The sequence below is a fragment of the Vulpes lagopus genome, chromosome 2, assembly GCF_018345385.1.
Source record: "Vulpes lagopus strain Blue_001 chromosome 2, ASM1834538v1, whole genome shotgun sequence".
Taxonomy (NCBI): domain Eukaryota; kingdom Metazoa; phylum Chordata; class Mammalia; order Carnivora; family Canidae; genus Vulpes; species Vulpes lagopus.
The window spans coordinates 18992110-19009633 of record NC_054825.1 but is presented as its reverse complement, the minus strand read 5'-3'; the positions used below and the strand labels follow the sequence as shown (position 1 = coordinate 19009633).

General features: G+C 37.3%; 1 protein-coding gene across 4 annotated transcripts in view; it reads left to right on the top strand.

Moving 5' to 3' along the window:
* Positions 1-17524, top strand: part of SHOC2 (SHOC2 leucine rich repeat scaffold protein) — a 92883-nt gene that overhangs the window by 516 nt on the left and 74843 nt on the right. The window contains exon 1 of one of the 4 annotated variants that reach the window (XM_041745255.1): positions 265-352. The exons of 1 other annotated variant lie outside the window; for it this stretch is intronic. The gene's annotated coding sequence lies outside the window, so the exon portion shown is untranslated. Of the gene's footprint in view, positions 1-264; positions 353-1615; positions 1636-1958; positions 1980-17524 lie in introns of those variants that run through there. 2 more of the 4 variants (XM_041745257.1, XM_041745256.1) reach the window with 2 other exon arrangements.

The window sequence follows — 17524 nt, the reverse complement described above, 5'->3', positions numbered from 1 at the left end:
TGGGCGGGAGAGAGGGCGTAGAGCAGCTGAGGAGAGGAAAAAGGCGGGGCGAGGGAAGCTGGCGCCAGCGCCTCGCGGGGATTGGGCAGCGTCGTTGGCGCCAGCGCCTCGCTCTGATTGGGCGGCGTCGGTATGCTTGGCTCCGCCTGCTTGTCTTCGCCGGCGAGTGACTGGCCTGCGCCGGAGGGGTGGGGCGGGGCGGTGGGAGCGAGAGTGTGTGGAGGCGCGGGCGGGGCGGGGCGGGGCGAGTGGGGGAGGGGCGGGCGGGGGGCGGCGGTTGGGCAGCGTCGCTTCTGAGGAGGAGGAGGAAGGAGGGCGAGCGAGGAGGATGGCGGAGTTGGGGCTCCCGACGGTAACCCGGGGCCGCTGAGGCGGGAGGGTGTTTGTCGGTCGGCTCTTCCTGCCTCCTTTCCTGCCCGTCGGGCGGCCCGGCCGGCTGTCGGCAGGGGGAGGCCCCGTGCGCCCTGAGGGGCAAGAGCCGGCGGGGCCGGGCGAGGCCCGAGGGGCTGGGGCCCGGGGAGGCGCCGCCGCCGCCGCCGCCGCTGCTCTCCGGGTGCGGGCGCGGGCGCGGGCGCGGGGAGCGCTGGGCCCTCGGAGCCGCCTCTCGTGCGGGGCCCGCAGCCCGGCGCCGGCGGTGAGCGGGGCGGCGCTGACAGCGGCCGGGGCCGGGCCTGCGGCGGCGGCGGGCGGCGGCGGGCGGCGGGGCGGCGCGCGGGCCGGGGGCGCCCGGAGCACGGCCCTGCCCGCTCCGCCCCCGGGGGCACCTGGCTCGGGCTGCGGGGCGCCCCGTGGGCGTCGCGGAGGCGGGTGAGGCTCGGCGCGGGGCCTCGGCGCGGCGCTGGCGGTGCGGGGTCGCGCCTTCCCCGCCCCTTGCCCGGAGCCCGTCACTGTCTCCCCTCGTCGCCTCCCGGGAAGAGCGGCGAGGCGGCTTCGGCTGTGCCGCCCGGCGAGCCTGCCCTCCGGCCCTGGCGGACTTGCCTGGTGCCAGCCTCCTTCCGCGGCAGCTCTTCGGAATAGAGGAAAAGTACTCTGCCCCCCCACCCCGCGCCCGAGCCGTAAGGACCAGCGATTCCCCCCCAGCCCCTCAGTATCCATTGTTGTGTGCCATCCCCCTCCCCCGCCCCAAGCCGGGTGGAGGGAGGAGGACTTCAGACCCTTAATTGCCCCCTCCCCCGTTTTTAAATCAGCAGAGCTTATGTGTTATTGTGTTAGTATGGATTTACAAACAGGTGGAAGGAATACCGACTCGGGGAGTTGGAAAGAAGATGCTTTTGTGTGTGTGTGTGTGTGTGTGTGTTCAGGCTTTCAGCCCTTAACACTTGGTGATTGGATTTTCTCGTCTGTAGCTTTGTACCGTAATGGGGGTGATGAGAATAAAAGAGGAAGCAGTGTGTTGCAACCTACCCAAAGAAATGTTTTTTTCGGTCTCTGGGGATGCTGAAGCAAAATTGGGTTGCAGACGTGTACTGTCTAGTGTTTGCCTCCATCCTGGTAACTACCAACGGTCTGTGGCTGTTCCACCTGTGTAATTTTTGTGCCCTTCATGTGGGCTTCTAGTATCTACTGAGAGGGATTACGGTATCCAAAACTTATTTTTTTGTTTTTCAGAATCCTGGAGTATACGTGTGTAACCAGGTTTGTTTTTTTGTTTTGTTTTGTTTTGTTTTTTGTATTTAAACGTAGCATTGACACTGGAAGATGATCTTCTATAAAGACTTCAGTTTATTAGTATACTAATTTCTACCCTGGCCCTTCCTTCCATACAGTTGCTCCTATAACTGTTAATGCGTATTTGAAGAAACTTAGCTCTCGGATACAGCCTGTAACATCCATAGATTTATAGTTTGAACTTATCAAGTGTTCCTGACTTTCTGTGTGACAGTGACAAGAATTTTTAGGAATGATATATATGACCATTTCCTACCTATGGAGCTGAGACTGAATATGATAAATTTTTTAAATACTTATTTGGACATAAGGTACATAAACTTTAATTATGAATATACATAAAAATAGAACTTAGACAAGTAAAAGCTTTGAGATTTGTGACTTTCAAATGGCTTAAATCTAATGTAAAGCTAACATAAAACTGTATTCTTAAAGTGCCAGTTTTGAGGGGTGGACTTGGCCTATTTCTAAGATTACTATTATTTCTTAGGGTGTTTAGTTTTTGAAGAAACAACTACATTTACTCTCAGGTTGGCATCTGTTTACCGATATCTCATTGTTAATACAGTTTCAAGTTTTTCTCTTGTTAAAAGCTGTTATGGATAAAAGAGCGATATTAAGAGATAAATAGCTTGCAGTTAGATTCTTAGAAAGTTTTTAAACTACCATATTCAGAAGGTTGATCAGAGAAAAAGTGTTTCAGTAATTGTAACCAGACTTGTACAACAAGTTGGGAATTACAAACCAGTCAGAAATTTGAAACAAAAGGAATACCAAAATTATAAATTCTTGTGTTATATTGCTGGGATTGTGCTTTTCTAAATATTATTATTTCTTCAGTGACTTGGGACAGGGCTTGTCCCCATGTTCAGAGAGACATAAACTGGAATTCTACATGGAATATTTCCAGGGATGCCTTCTGAATAGCTGCTGGTGTGTGTGTGTGTGTGTGTGTGTGTGTGTGTGTGTGTAAGTAAAACCTCTATGCTCAGTGTGGGGCTTGAACTCACTACCCAAGATCAAGAGTGGCGTGCTCTAACTGGGCCAGCCTGGCGCCCCTCTGTTGGTATATTTTTGACTTGCCTTACCCATGTGGGGGAAAGGTAAATAAAATTGAATTTCTTTGTTATCCACACAGTCTCCTATTTGTTTTGAAAATACGGTGGTTTATCAATCTCTGTTGTGTAATTTAATATTTCTGGAAGACTTGTGTTCTTTAAACATTTTTTGGGGTTTTTTTTTTTTAGTAAGATATCCAAACATAAAAATAAATGTTTTTAAACAAATGTTTTAAAATGTTTTAAAAAAAATGTGTTTTTGACTGAAAGTATACCTCAGTGTGTGCAGAAATAAGGATGAATTTTTTTTGGAGGTTGAAAGAATATATCTTTACAATTCAGTTTACTGTATTTATGTATCATTCACGTATGAAAAAAGCAAATAAGGCTTTAAGATTTGTAACTTAAAAAAGCATAAAAACAAAACAAAACAAGACCAGTCCCCCACTCTCCCCGCCCCAAACCCGCTAAAACCAAACAGGTTGACCCACAAATCCTTCAGTGAGTTCTGAGGTTTGTATTTTGACCTTGGTGGAAAGTGTTCTTGAATTAGTTTATAAAATATCAGTTCAGATAGGAGAGGAGATTTAGATAAAGAATAAACACTTTGACATTTCCTAATAAGACTGGTAGGGAAGTTGTAAATATTTTGTTGTAAGTAATTTAGATAGAAATGAGCTGTAATTTAGAAGCAGTGATACATTAAGTACTTTGACGTGGTACTTGAGAAATGAGTCCTGCAAGTATTGGTTGCATTTTTGCTTATTGTTAGACTTATACTTCATACATTACATATTATGCATTGGCATATTATAATTTAGTCTAAATCTTTCATAGGCTAAATTATAAAAAAAGTTGCTATCCCTGTGTTCTGAATTTTGTTTTGTCTAACTTAGTTATACCACAATAAAGTTATGCCATATAAATCTTTCCCAAAATGTTTTCTCTGATAATATACTAGTTAAAATTTTGTTTTTTCTCAACTCTGTTTACGCTGACTTTTAAATCTGAAAAATGTCTAAGTCACAAGGTGACCTATGGAATGCTTGAACTTTATATATAGTGTTCTGAACTGTAATTGCAGTCAGTGAAGGTTGAAAGGAACAAGGATAAGTAGGAAAAACAGATTTATGTTCTAAAATATGTAATTGCATTATTTTTGAGGTTAAACTCATGCTCATTCTTTGTTGGGTACTTTCCCCTGGTTCCCATCTTAGCGCAGCATCTTTAATTCTGCAAATCAAAGTTGTGACACATGAAAAGAATATCCTAATTACAAAGGGCTCTTTAGCGTTTGAGATGTTGGTAACATATGTGCTTTCTGAGAAAGTATGAAGTTCCCATTATCAAGAATTAAAAGAACTAATTAGATTTCACACTATATATTTCATTCCAACTTCTTTAAAGATCAGAACTGATTGCAAAAAGTAATGCATGCTGTAAAAGGTAAGGGTTCTTTTATCGGAAAGAATGAACATATTGCTTGAAGTTAAAACATTAAAGGAGACCTTAAAAGTGGATATAATTGGTCCCTATGTGAAATGAACCTGAAACACTAAGAAGTATTTTGAGTTGCCTATATTCTAATGTTTATAGCACTGTGAACATTCACAGTTTAAGCACTTTATTTGCCCTCAAATGCTAATTGTAAATCCTACAATTTTAAGTAATTTTACAGTTGATAAAGATAAATCTTTTTTCTTTTGGTTTTTCTAAAGTCTCAGAGGTAAAGTAGGGATTATTTGTTCTGACAGTGATAAAATTAACTCCAAATTCTAGATATTATCAGTTAATTTTGTGCTTTCTCAGTTTCCAGTTTTGTGTTGTACAACACTCCTTCTTGCTTTTGAGACTGTCACAGTTACCAGTAGTCCTTAAATTAACTTTAAAATTCTGTTCTGTAAATATTTCTTACTATAATTTTATATTCATAATATCATCTACCTTCTAGTAGGTGCCATGTATGCCCCAGAGTTTGATGCATGGATAAGTATTTCCTGCTTTCAGAAGTTCACAGTATGTTGCATGAACTCTACAATAGTAAATTGTCTCATAATGTGACAGGTATTTTGATAGCAGTGTATGCTGGAGAACTCTGATGAGTTAAGACAGATTGCATGTACGATCAGCAATGCTTGCTGGAGGGTAGGACTTGAGCTAACTCTTGAGGGATAATAGTGGATAGAAAAAGCATAGAAGGGGATCCCTGGGTGGCGCAGCGGTTTGGCGCTTGCCTTTGGCCCAGGGCGCGATCCTGGAGACCCGGGATCGAATCCCACATCGGGCTCCCGGTGCATGGAGCCTGCTTCTCCCTCTGCCTGTGTCTCTGCCTCTCTCTCTCTCTCTCTCTCTCTCTCTCTCTGTGACTATCATAAATAAATAAAAAAATAAAAATAAAAAAAATAAAAAGCATAGAAGTTAGAGATGTTAAGATCCATTTGGAGAATTGCAGGTGAATAACAATTAGGACTCTTTATATGACTTAGTATTTCAGTAGGCATTCATGAAAGCATATATTTTTAGAGATTGTTATTTCTTGTATGCCAAAATTTAATTTGGGCCTTGAACTGTGGATCTGTATGAATGTTGGGGATCTGCTTCAAATTATTATTTAAACCTCTTAACTAAGCATGTTTCTCATTAGTATTTTAATTAAATATGAGAAGAGCATATCAGCCTGATATGGAATAACCCCCAGGTTTAGACCTCGGATAATTGTTTAAGAATCATATTTAAATATTTTTTTCTCAACATTTATGCATCATTAAGAGTAACATTTATGAACCTTTTTAAAATTCATGGTAAGTTTTTATTGTACAGACATTTAAAATTCACTCTTTTGGGGGCTGGCTCATTTGGAAGAGTATGCCACTCTTGATCTTGGGGTTTTGAGTTTGAGCCCTTCCTTGGGTGTTGAGGTTACTAAAAATTAAAAATTCACTCTTCTGAGAGCATTAAAAGCCAACCTCTTTCCATACTTATTTCAAAGTGCCACTCTTTCCTTTGTGTAAGGCTGTATAATCAGCTATATCTTGGTAGAAGTATATGGCTTATATGATTTAAAAGTTCTCTGAAAAAAAAAAAGTTCTTTGAACTTGAATATTTTTCTTTCTTTTTTTTTTTTTTTTAAGATTTTATTTATTTATTCATGAGACACACACACACACACAGAGGCAGAGACACAAGCAGAGGGAGAAGCAGGCTCCACGCAGGGAGCCTGACGTGGGATTCGATCCCGGATCCCCAGGATCAGGCCCTGGGCTGAAGGTAGCACTAAACCGTTGAGCCACCCGGGCTGCCTGAATATTTTTCATATAGTATGATTTATTACTCCTTTGAGGCCTTTTTTTTTTTTCTTTTTTTTTGCCATTTCAAACTGTTCCCTCCAAAGTACCAGAATTTCTCATTCTAAGACATTCTCATACTGCTTTTTGTTGTTGCTTTTGATCTTTCCAGTTATTTTTGTTATAGAAACTTGAGAAATTGCTTTTTAAAATTTTCAGTTTAGCAGTTAAATTATACATTTTTTAAAAAGATTTATTTATATTTATTTTTAGAGAGTGAGCACAGGAGCCAGAAGGGGGAAGGGCAGAGGGGGAGAGTCTTTTGAGTAGACTCTCTGCTGAGTGAGGAGCCTGATGTAGGCTTGATACCACAACCCATGAATTCATGACCTGAGCTGAAACCAAGAATCAGGTGCTTAACCAAGTGAGCCATCCAGGCGCCCCTACATTACAAATTTTATATCACTTCATTTATCTCCAAGGTTATTTATTAGGAAACAGACTTTCTGGTATCATCTCCTTGGACACAACCCCCTGCATTCTCACTTGACTAACCTAATCACCCTTCTGGCCTCGGTATCACATCCCTTGGGAGGCCTTCTTTGATCCTTAGTTAAATTTTCCTGTTCTAAGGTCCTTTGGCACCTGTGGTTACTCTTTTTTTTTTTTTTTTTAACATTTTTTGGTAATAATGTATTTAATTTCTGCCTTTTTTTTTTTTTTTTGCTAGACTGTAAGTTTCATGATAGCATCAAGTATGTCTGTCTTCTTTACTACCTTTTCTCCAGTGTATAATGTCTAGACTTTGTACGCTCCTAATAAAAAATTACTGAAATTAACAATCTCAAACCCCAAAACAAACAGACCTTTAACTAAAAAGGACAAAGAGATGTTCTAGTGCTTTTGGTCTTTTTTTCTTTTTTTAAACATTTTTTAATTTTTTTTTTTAATTTTTATTCATGATAGTCACAGAGAGAGAGAGAGAGAGAGAGAGAGAGGCAGAGACACAGGCAGAGGGAGAAGCAGGCTCCATGCACCGGGAGCCCGACGTGGGATTCGATCCCGGGTCTCCAGGATCGCGCCCTGGGCCAAAGGCAAGCGCCAAACCGCTGCGCCACCCAGGGATCCCTAGTGCTTTTGGTCTTAAACATATTTTCTGCTTTTAGACTCCCTCAGGCCTTAATTGAAGGCTTTTTTTTTTTTTTTTTAAGTCATAATGTACAATTTACAAAAGTTTAGTAACCTAATGATAAAAAGGACTGGGATTTTTCCTAGACATCATAAGAGAGTTAAAAATGAGAGCACAGGAAAAACAGTTAAAAATCAGATACAAGATATTTTCTTTAAATGGCAGCTAAAGGCAACTTAATGTGATAAACATAGACTCTTTCAAGACACAATTTGTTTTATATATAGAACAGTATAAGAGTAATGCTGATAGAATATCATGAAGAAAAATTAAGTACCGTTAGTGAATTTTGTTAAAGGTTACACAGGACTATGTGTTGTATTTGGAAAAAGTTTTTATCTAAAATGATGCAATTAAAAAATTACAATGTCAAGCTTTTGGTATTGGAAAGATTTGCTTAATGAGGTGAAACAGTAGGCACCATAAATACTGAGTAAAATTAAATTGAAGCAAATAATTATCTGAAATTACTGACTCACTGCAGTATAAGTATTTTACAATTTGTTGAACTAGATTTTATACCTACCATGTTTCTTTGCTTACTTAGCTATGAAATATGTAAAATTGAGTAACATGTTTTTCTTCACTAGTTTTGAATAAAAACATACCTGTTGCAATGATATAACAAAATGACATAAGTATTTCTGCAACTTTTATTCTGTTAAAGAGAGTAAGCTTTATTAATTTATTTGGTATTGGCAATCTGGACTGGAAAAATTAGGTTGAGGGTTGTAATCACTTATTTGCTGGAAGCATGTGAAGTATAACAGATTGAGTGACCTGAAAGAGATTATATTTAATTCTAATTTTGTTTATGTATCTTCTGAGGTAAAGAACTAAAAATTTCACCTTTTTAGTTTTTGTTCAGATAAACTGCACTTTATCTTAATATTGTGATCCTGTTGAATCCTATGATTCTGTAAGTACCAGTAGAAAAGCTAATTATTTCTTGTTGCTAAAACAAATACTCGTTTATCTACCATGTGTTAATTACCATTTTAAACTCTTAGAAATAGGATACTTATATACTAGGCAGCTTAAAATAGTAAGGTTTTATGATTTAATCTTGAAGACATTTATTTCTGTACTTTGGAAGTAGTGATTTGAAATTCTTAATACTAGAAATATGGCCTAGTTTCAGAACACCCACTAAGCAACTGTGGGAACTCAGCATGCTAAATGGCTTGTAGTGCTGCAGTATTTTTTAATTTTCCCCACCCCCTCTTATATAATAGCTTATAGTAGTACACACAGAACATGAGTATTTGGGACAAGAACAAAGTGTATTGAAGTCTCCAAAACATGTGAGACTGTCAGGCTTTGTGTTGAGTACCAAGAAGCTAAAAAGATGATCAAATATAATGATAGTGAATGACACAGACCAGGTGGTAATGTTTTTAGGTTGCAAATAAAGCAGTTAATTGTTTTTGGGCTTGAGAAAAATGACTTAAAAAAAAAAAAAACCGGAATCACTGTTTTTGAAACAAAATTTTAAAAAATTCAACTAAAATTTTCATTTAAGAAGTTTGATAGCTCTGATTTAAACATTTCCATGATGTTTGTGTACAGGACTTAAAAATTTTAGTAGGAATAATCCTAAACATTTCCCCCAGAATGTTGTGCAAAGAAAACACTGCAGTATTTTGTCAGTCTATGAGAACCAGATACTGAAACTGATTAGCTACTACTAACTGTGAAGAATGAAATCTACTAGTTCTTACTCATTGTTCAGGAAAGTATGGTTGTAAAGGCATTTGAAAAAACATACTTTTGCCATCTTATTTTATTAAAGTGACTGAATTGATCTGCATGATTTTAATATCATGCAGATGGATAGTAGAGTTAAATGCTTCACTTTAAAGATTTTCATGATACAGAAAAGAAAGACAATAAATTTGCTTTAAAAGTCAGCTCTGTAATTCTTGTAGAGTTAGCTCTTTGGGTAGTGCCTTAATGCATAACTAGTTGTATACAAAAATATAAAGAATTTGACTTTTTCTCTACTGGAACTCAGTTATACAGTGTGTGTATGCATTTAATGATAATTTATAAAATAGTAATGTTCTTTGGCAGCATCTTGAAGATTTTTGATCAGTGAAAGTTGAAATTAATAAAACCGAAGTTTTGCTGTATTTTATTATATTCAGGTTTTTTGAAAATTTAAAACCCACAAATGATAGATTCATGTGCTAAAAATAATTTAATTAGCTCATCTCTTTCCTGACTGTATCATTATCCAGTTTTTATAACTAACAATATGGTAATACTTGCATTGCTTCTGAGAGTAATTAAATTTAGATATTGCCAAATAATGTTTCTGGCATGATTTAAATATCACTGGCTACCTGCAAATTACTAAATGATTTACATCTTTGTGGTACTAAGAATTTTTTATGTCAAAATTTCTGCAAACTGTGAGAATCATTTTGGGATTTTAGTCACAGGATACTTCCCAGTTGGGAACTGGTTTGGTTTAATGTGGTAACCTACAAAAATAATTTCCTTTTATGTGTATTCAAAAATGTAAGCAAGGCCTGCCTTTCAATATTTTGAGTAGCTTCTGATGGGAGAAATTCCTTATTAACCTTAAGTCAGGTTTGGCTGGTCCGTATCTTTCTTTTGATCTTGTTTGGGGAATGTTTTTGCTTTAGGATATTTTAAAAAATCTAATACAGAGATAATCAGATTATATTTTTAAAGCTCAAAATGCATTTTGTAAATCCTCTTTTAACTGCTAGGATAAGCAGATAATTAGTTGAGCATACGATCTTCATCTAAATAATCTGAAATATGGACTGTATAAACATGAGAAAGACTATTTGCCCTATAATATATATATATATATATATATTTTTTTTTTTTTAAAGTAGGCACCACACCCAACATGGGGCTTGAATTCATGACCCCGAGATCAGTCAAATGCTCTACAAAATGAGCCAACCAGGTGCCCCTATGTGCTCTATGATAACAGTATCTTGTCAGACACTGATTTTTAAATGTAAGATACCTACCTTAAGACCACATATCCTCTAAATCTTGTTATGTATAATATATTTATTTTTGTTTACATTTTTGACAGTTTCTGGTAAATTATACAGTGAGTAACAGAAAGGATTTATAATCAAATAAGACCTAGTGAAGGAATGTGTGGGTTTATATATATATATAAATGAAGCATTTAGAGAAAGTTAATGTTTACTTTAAAAATGCTGAAAATCATTTTTTAAGTTGAAAATACGTTATCGAATACTGTCATTTTATTTTATTTATTTTTTATTTTTATTTTTTTTTGAATACTGTCATTTTAGTGCATATAAACTAAGATAGCAATTTTCTCATTTTGCTTTACACCAATAATCAGGTAATCAACTTTTTTCTTTATTGCTGATTTGCGCATAGTAAATGAAAAGTAACATATTTTGCGAATACTTAGGTTGAGTGTGACATGTTTGGAGATCCTTGGAAAAAAAGGTGGTTACAACAAACATTTATATGTCAGTCTTTTTAGAAGAGTTATTTGGGTGGCATAAGAGCTTTTAAGAGAATGTTTGGCCAAGATATTTGATGTTTACTATTTTATCTTAAGTCCATTGAGACATTTAAATCCATCCTACCCCACCTCTGCCTTTTATTTTGAGGCTTTGCTAGAGAATCTTGCAATTTTTATATATGGTGAATTGAAGTGTTGTCCAGGAGAGCTGTAATTCTAATTATGGCTTATATTGTGGGTTGGGTAAACAGATATTTTCAGTTCTTTGCTCAAAATTTTGCCCAGAATCAAAATTTCATAATCTTAGGCTTTTCCATAAGAAGAAATGTAGATTTCTCTAAAAACTCTCATGTATTTGCTACTATATAAAATAAATTAGTCCTCTCTATGCCAGTCCAAACAATTTCATCTTACCTCTTCACCAAAGGGGGGGGGAGGGGGAAGTTGAATGAATGAATTTGCAGGTGCTATAAGTTTTATACTTTTGACATAATTCTTTTTAGCATGGACTAGTATAGAGCATTTTATTTTTTCAGTTATTTCTTTAGCCTCCATGAGTTCATTCATGCTACTTAAGAATGTATTTTTTCCATTTCTGTATGAATAATAACATTCCTTTGAGCATGTTAATTTTGGGTGCTTTTTTTTTGGTCTTTGGTCTCCCAGTTTTCAGGATTCCTTTTTTAACTCTTGAACTACAAAAAAATGTATGACTTGATGTGACTTGGAGGGGAGAATAGTTTTTGTCCTTTAAACCACTTTAAAAAAAAAAAAGAGCGGGATCCCTGGGTGGCGCAGCGGTTTAGCGCCTGCCTTTGGCTCAGGGCGTGATCCTGGAGACCTGGAGACCCTGGATCGAATCCCACGTCGGGCTCCCAGTGCATGGAGCCTGCTTCCCCCTCTGCCTATGTCTCTGCCTCTCTCTCTCTCTCTCTCTCTCTCTCTCTCTGTGACTATCATAAATAAATAAAAGTTAACAAAAAAAAAAAAAGAGCATTTCTGATCGTTATAAACAAAAGAAAATGCAATTGAAATCTTGTCATTTTAGGAATTTATATCAAAATCTGAATGACTTAGAGTTAATTTTAAGTAGAATATAGGGAAACCCATGCATGGGACAAGGTTTTTGTCTATTATTTGACTATCTTCATGCAATAAGTGTTTACTGAGCACTTATTGTGTACTTAATAAAAAGTTCATAATATCTTTGAAGTTGTAGAGTGCTTTGTAGTGTAAAAATTGCTGCTTTGTGTAAGGTGCCTGCTGTCTAGTAGGGTAGATAAAGCCAAGGTAAACATTTATAAATATTTCAGTAAGTATAACTGCTGTATATACTAGGTATTGTTTCTAAGTACTAGGATGTGACTGTGAAAAAGGCAAAAGTGTCCCTATTTTCTCGTTACTTTAAATGAGGGAGAGTCCAGACTTTTAATACAGTGTGGTAAAGGTTCTGATGGGGAAGTTTTAAAGGGAGCTTGGAGGAGGATGTATCCAGAAAGGCTTTTGAATGATTGCAAAAGTTTTCCCAGACGTCTTAAGCTGAGGTATGAGGAATACATGAGAATTAGCTCAGTGAAGAACTATAAACCTGTATTTTTGACAGGAGGAAATAGCTTTTGTAAAGTCCTGACAACAGGAGGTAGCAGGACGATATGGGATCTGAAAGAAGTTCGTGTGACCTGAACGCAAGATGGGAAATCCTGGAGTTGTGGAAGAAGTAAATGGGGGCCAGATTTTGTTAAGAACATTGGATTTTATCCTGAGGGCTAGGTTTGTGGGGACCAGCCACTCTTCCCCAAATGTTTTAAATTGGACAGTAACCTGATTAGATTTGAGTATTTGAAAGATCACTGTATAGTGTAGTGATTAGGTTAGGAATAGGATGGTGGGGTAGCTGTGGTGAGACCAGTTACAAAAACTGTTAGAGGAGAGCATTTAGCCTACCCTGGAGCAGGATAGTAACAGTTGAGAATAAAAAGAAGTTGAAGAGTCAGGAGAAATTTTAGAAGGATGGTTAGATAGGAGTTGGTGATTGTTAGGACATGATAATTGGAGAGAGAAGAGTCAGGGTGACTGTAGGATTCTTGACCTCCTCCCATTCTTCTTAGTTGATTTCTCCTAAGAGCTTCTCTCTTTAAGAAGCCTTTTCTTATTTCTCTAACCTCCAAGACTGGCTTCGTTTTTGTGCTTCAGCACCTCTTACCACACTATATTTTTTGCCTTTTCCACTTGCTTTGTAAGCTTACAGGCATGTACCGTGCCTTATTATTACATATTTAGAACCTTGCACAGTGCATAACACTTAGTATGTATTAAATACTGAATGAAAATACAGTTTTTGGGCATGGAGCCCAACATGGGGATTGAATTCAGGACCTTGAGATTAAGACCTGAACTGAGATCAAGAGTCAGACACTTAACCAACTGAGCCATCCAGGCACCCTGAAAATAATAGTTTTTATATGTACAGTTGGAGAAAACATGTTTTTCTGGAGTATCAGTATCCAAAAACTTATTTATAACTTCACTGTCGATCAGATCATTCCATGCACTTTTGAATCTCTTTTTTGTAAAAACAATGTTATAATTCAGATCTGAAGTGCTGGATATATTATTCTTCATGGACTGTCATGAACTAATATATATGGACTTTAATTATTTTGACCTCCTCTGGTATTATGCATTCTGGTTTTCTTTATAAATAAATTTTAATTAGCTTTGTCTTTTGTCAGTTTAAAAGTCAACATAACCAAACTATTACTGTTAGAATTTTTTGTTTCAAAATGAAAATAACTTTTTTCTCCCTCCCTGATTGTAAAAGGAATCAATGCTTATTTAATACATCTAAAAGAATAATACAGAGATAAAAATAAAAGAAACATCCTAATACCCAAGGATAAATACCCAAATATCGTTTGATGGATGTTGTAGACTTTTAAGATTTTATATATATTTATGAATGCTATGATGAAGTTAAAAGCTATCCACAGAGAGGAAATATACATGACATAAATATGTAAGGAAAGATATTAATACCCTTCATACCAAGAGTCCTGATACCTAGCATATAACCAAGTAACTCCATAGAAAATGGTCTCCTAAACTTCAGTTTCTACAGGAGACCAGGCAGGTAACATAAATGAGTGAACACACAGGTTTAGCTGGAAAGCACTCGGCACAATTTCTATTCACTACCAGTTGATTTTTCTATTAAGAATGTTGACCCAGAATGTTCTCATTTTAAATATTTAAGAAGAGAAATAGAGATCTACATTGTAGTAAAATTCCCAATTATTAAATATTGGCAAATGAAAAAAAAAACTGTTAAATGTGGCCATGATCTATGTTTTGTTAATACCACAAATAGTGGAAGAATGGAAAGATTTGTTTACCCTACTAATCAAGGAAATGTAGCTTAAAATATATCATTTTTTATGTATCAGATTGATGGAAATGAAAAAGATTAATATTTGGCAAGATTGGGAGAGTATAAATTGATGAAGTGTCTTTGAAAGAGATCAGTTGGAACTACCTATATGTATTTTAAATGCATATTAGTTTTGACCAAACACGTCTGCTTTCAGGAATCTGCCTTACAGAAATACTAGTTACTACATGTGAAGATTTATGCTCAACAAGCACTATTGGCCAAAAAAAATTATATATATATATTTAATTAAAGTAAATGAAGGAGTGCCTGGGTGGCTCAGTCATTTAAGTGTCCAACTCTTGATTTCCACTCAAAATCTGCTTGGGGTTCTCTCTCCCCCATCAGCCGTCAGGTGCATGCCCGTGTGTGTGTGCGTGCGCGCGCCCTTGTGCGCTCTCTCAAAGTCGTAAAAAAAGGCAGATAGAAACCCAAATGCAAGTTGATATGAGACTGATTAATTAAATTATGGTATAGTTATAGCACCAGTCATAGGAATGAAAAGAAATGAAGTATATGTGTATTCTTGTATGGAAACAGTCCATAATTTACTATTTACCATTTAATGCAAAATGGACAATTTGATACATAAACTTGTATTATATGTGTATGCTATCATTTTAAGTCTGTATGATATTCCATCGTGTGACACTGTAACTTATTGAGACTATTGATGTACCTGTGTGTTATTTCCAATGTTTTGCTATAAATATGCACATTGTTGTGAACACTTTTTTGCAAATGTCTTTGTAGTGTTGTCTCCAAAGATAATTTCTTTTGTATTTATATTGTAACATTAAATGTCCGAACTGTTGTAGATGCTTTGGGGAAATAAATTTGTCTCTGAGAGTGTAATTTATGACCTCTATTCTGAGTAAATGTACCTTAGGAATGGTAATTGGAGAACTAACCAGAAAGGTAGCGCCATGTTCAGTGAACTTAAATTCTTTAAAGTTTTTAAATTTAAGTAGTAATTTTTATCTAGTTATTACATATTTATGGTACAAAATCTAAAAGATACAGAAGTGAGGGTGCATGGGTGGCTTGGTCACTTGGGTATCTGCCTTGGATACAGGTCATGATCTCAGGGTCCTGGGATGGAGCCCCCTCATCAGGCTCCCTGCTCAGTGAGGAGCCTGTTTCCTCCTTCTCCCTCCCCTACCCTTCTTCCCCTTCCCTCTCTTCTCATGCTCTGTCTCTCCTTTCTCTCTCTCAAGTAAATACATAAACACAATCTTAAAAAAAAAAAAAAAAGATAAAAAGATACAGAAGTATAAAGCAAATCTTTCTTTCATTCTGCAACCTCTTGTGCTTAGTTTCCTGGGAAACCACTGCCAGTTTTGTGTATACCTCCACAGATATTTTATACATATATTTATACATATATAGGTGTAGATTGTTTTTCCTTCATAAATGGTAGCTTGTGATGCTGTTCTATAGCTGGGTTTTTTCCCTCAACTATAATAAATCTAATATTTGCATAGTACTTTGTATGTTGTAGGTCCTGTTTTGATAAGTTTTTTTGGTATTCATTAATCTTCATCACAGCCTTGAGACGCAGGTAATATTATTATCCCTGTCATACAGAGAAGGAAACTGAGGTTTGAACATGTTAGTTAAGTTGGGAAACTGGAGGTTGTGGAACTCCCAAGAGTGGTTGCAGAGCTCTTACCAGTAGTAGTTAGTATGCTTTGCTGTCTCACTTATTTCATACTGGTACATAGTTGTTGCAGCATTCTTTTTAGTAACTATGTAGGTATTTCAGTGAATAAACTTAATTTATCTAACCATAAGGGAGGGCCCTTGTTGATGGACCTTTAGGTTGTTTCAGTATATTGCTGTTACAAATAGTGCTCTAGTGAATATCTTTGTGTGGATATAATGCCTGTGTTATTTGGAACAAAAAGAGTCTGCCGTGTTTCATTTTCATTTTTTCAAATTGGGGCAGGGGAGGGTGGATCTGTTTTGTTTTTTTTTTTAAGATTTTATGTATTTATTCATGAGAGAGAGAGAGAGAGAGAGAGAGAGAAGCAGGCTCCATGCAGGAAGCCCGACGTGGGACTCGATCCCCGGTCTCCAGGATCACACTCTGGGCTGAAGGCCGATCAAACCACTGAGCCACCTGGGCTGCCCTGGATTTGTTATTCATACAGTTTTGTTTTATGATCTAACCTGGGACTTTTTTTTTTTAAATGAGTGTATTTAGCTCATCTATATTTATTATAGCATTATGCTTATTTCCTCATCTTTTAAGAAAAAGTTGAAGTATATAGAGCAGTGCAGTATAAAGGTGTTAGCATACCTTAGTCCATTTCCTCCCTATTGTTGCGGATTGTAATATTTACCTTATATTCTGCAGCGATGTGTTTTTTTTTTTTCCTCCCCAGTCTAAAGCCAATAATTAAATGGACACTGCGCTCAAAACTTACCCTTTTTTCGTGGCTTTTCTTTCTATCCTTTGGATAACTGAATTTTGTCAACTAGTATTTTCTTCAAGAGCATTTGATAGGAACAGTTTTCTTTGAGTTCTTTCATATTCAATACTATTTAACTGTTGCTATCAACTGCTATTTAACTGAACTGTATTGTTAGACTTGATATAAATTCTTGAGTCAAACTTTTTTCCCTTGACGTTCTCATAGGTATTGTACTGTTTTTAGCATTGAGTCCCTCCTTTTTTCCATTTTTGGGTAGTAATGATTTTGTCTAGGTTCTGGAAGAATTCTCTATATTTATTTATGTATTTTTAAAGTATTCTCTAGGCCCAGTGTGGGGCTTGAACTCAGAACCCTGAGACCAAGAGTCACATTCTCTAACAAGAAAAAAGTTGCATGTTCTATGTACCAAGCCAGCCTGGTGCCTCACAAAAATTCTCTTTTAAATTACAATAATTTTTTTTAGAAAAAGGTGTATCACTTTTCTTGTTTAGTTCTGACTCTCCTTGTGTGTCAGTAATGCCAGATGAAGTCTGTGAAAGCTTCAGATGTGCCTTACAAGGGGCTTTGGGCTTGCCCTTATGGCTATGGCATGTACATTTTAGAAAACTGAGCTGTGAGTGTTTTGAGACATGAAGCTGCAAACCTTTCCCTTGCTTGAGATCTTCCAGCATTTCTTTTTACCTTCACTGCATACGGCAGCCTTTCTTATGTATGTGTGGTTAGAGATGTCTTTTGGTTTGGGATGGAGATGTAGATTTTGCTTCTGTTTCTCTTTTTGCTAGTTGTTTTTGAGATTTTTCAAGAGGAGAAAGGGTCCACACCATCTTTACATTGCTATTTTCACCGGAAATTGTAAAGGCTGTAGGCCTAGTTTTACCGGAATTAAGATCATTTACAAGTATAAGGGATAAAATGTATGCTGATGTAGCTTTCTGAAAGCCAAAAATCATTTATACAGGTTCTTTTTGTT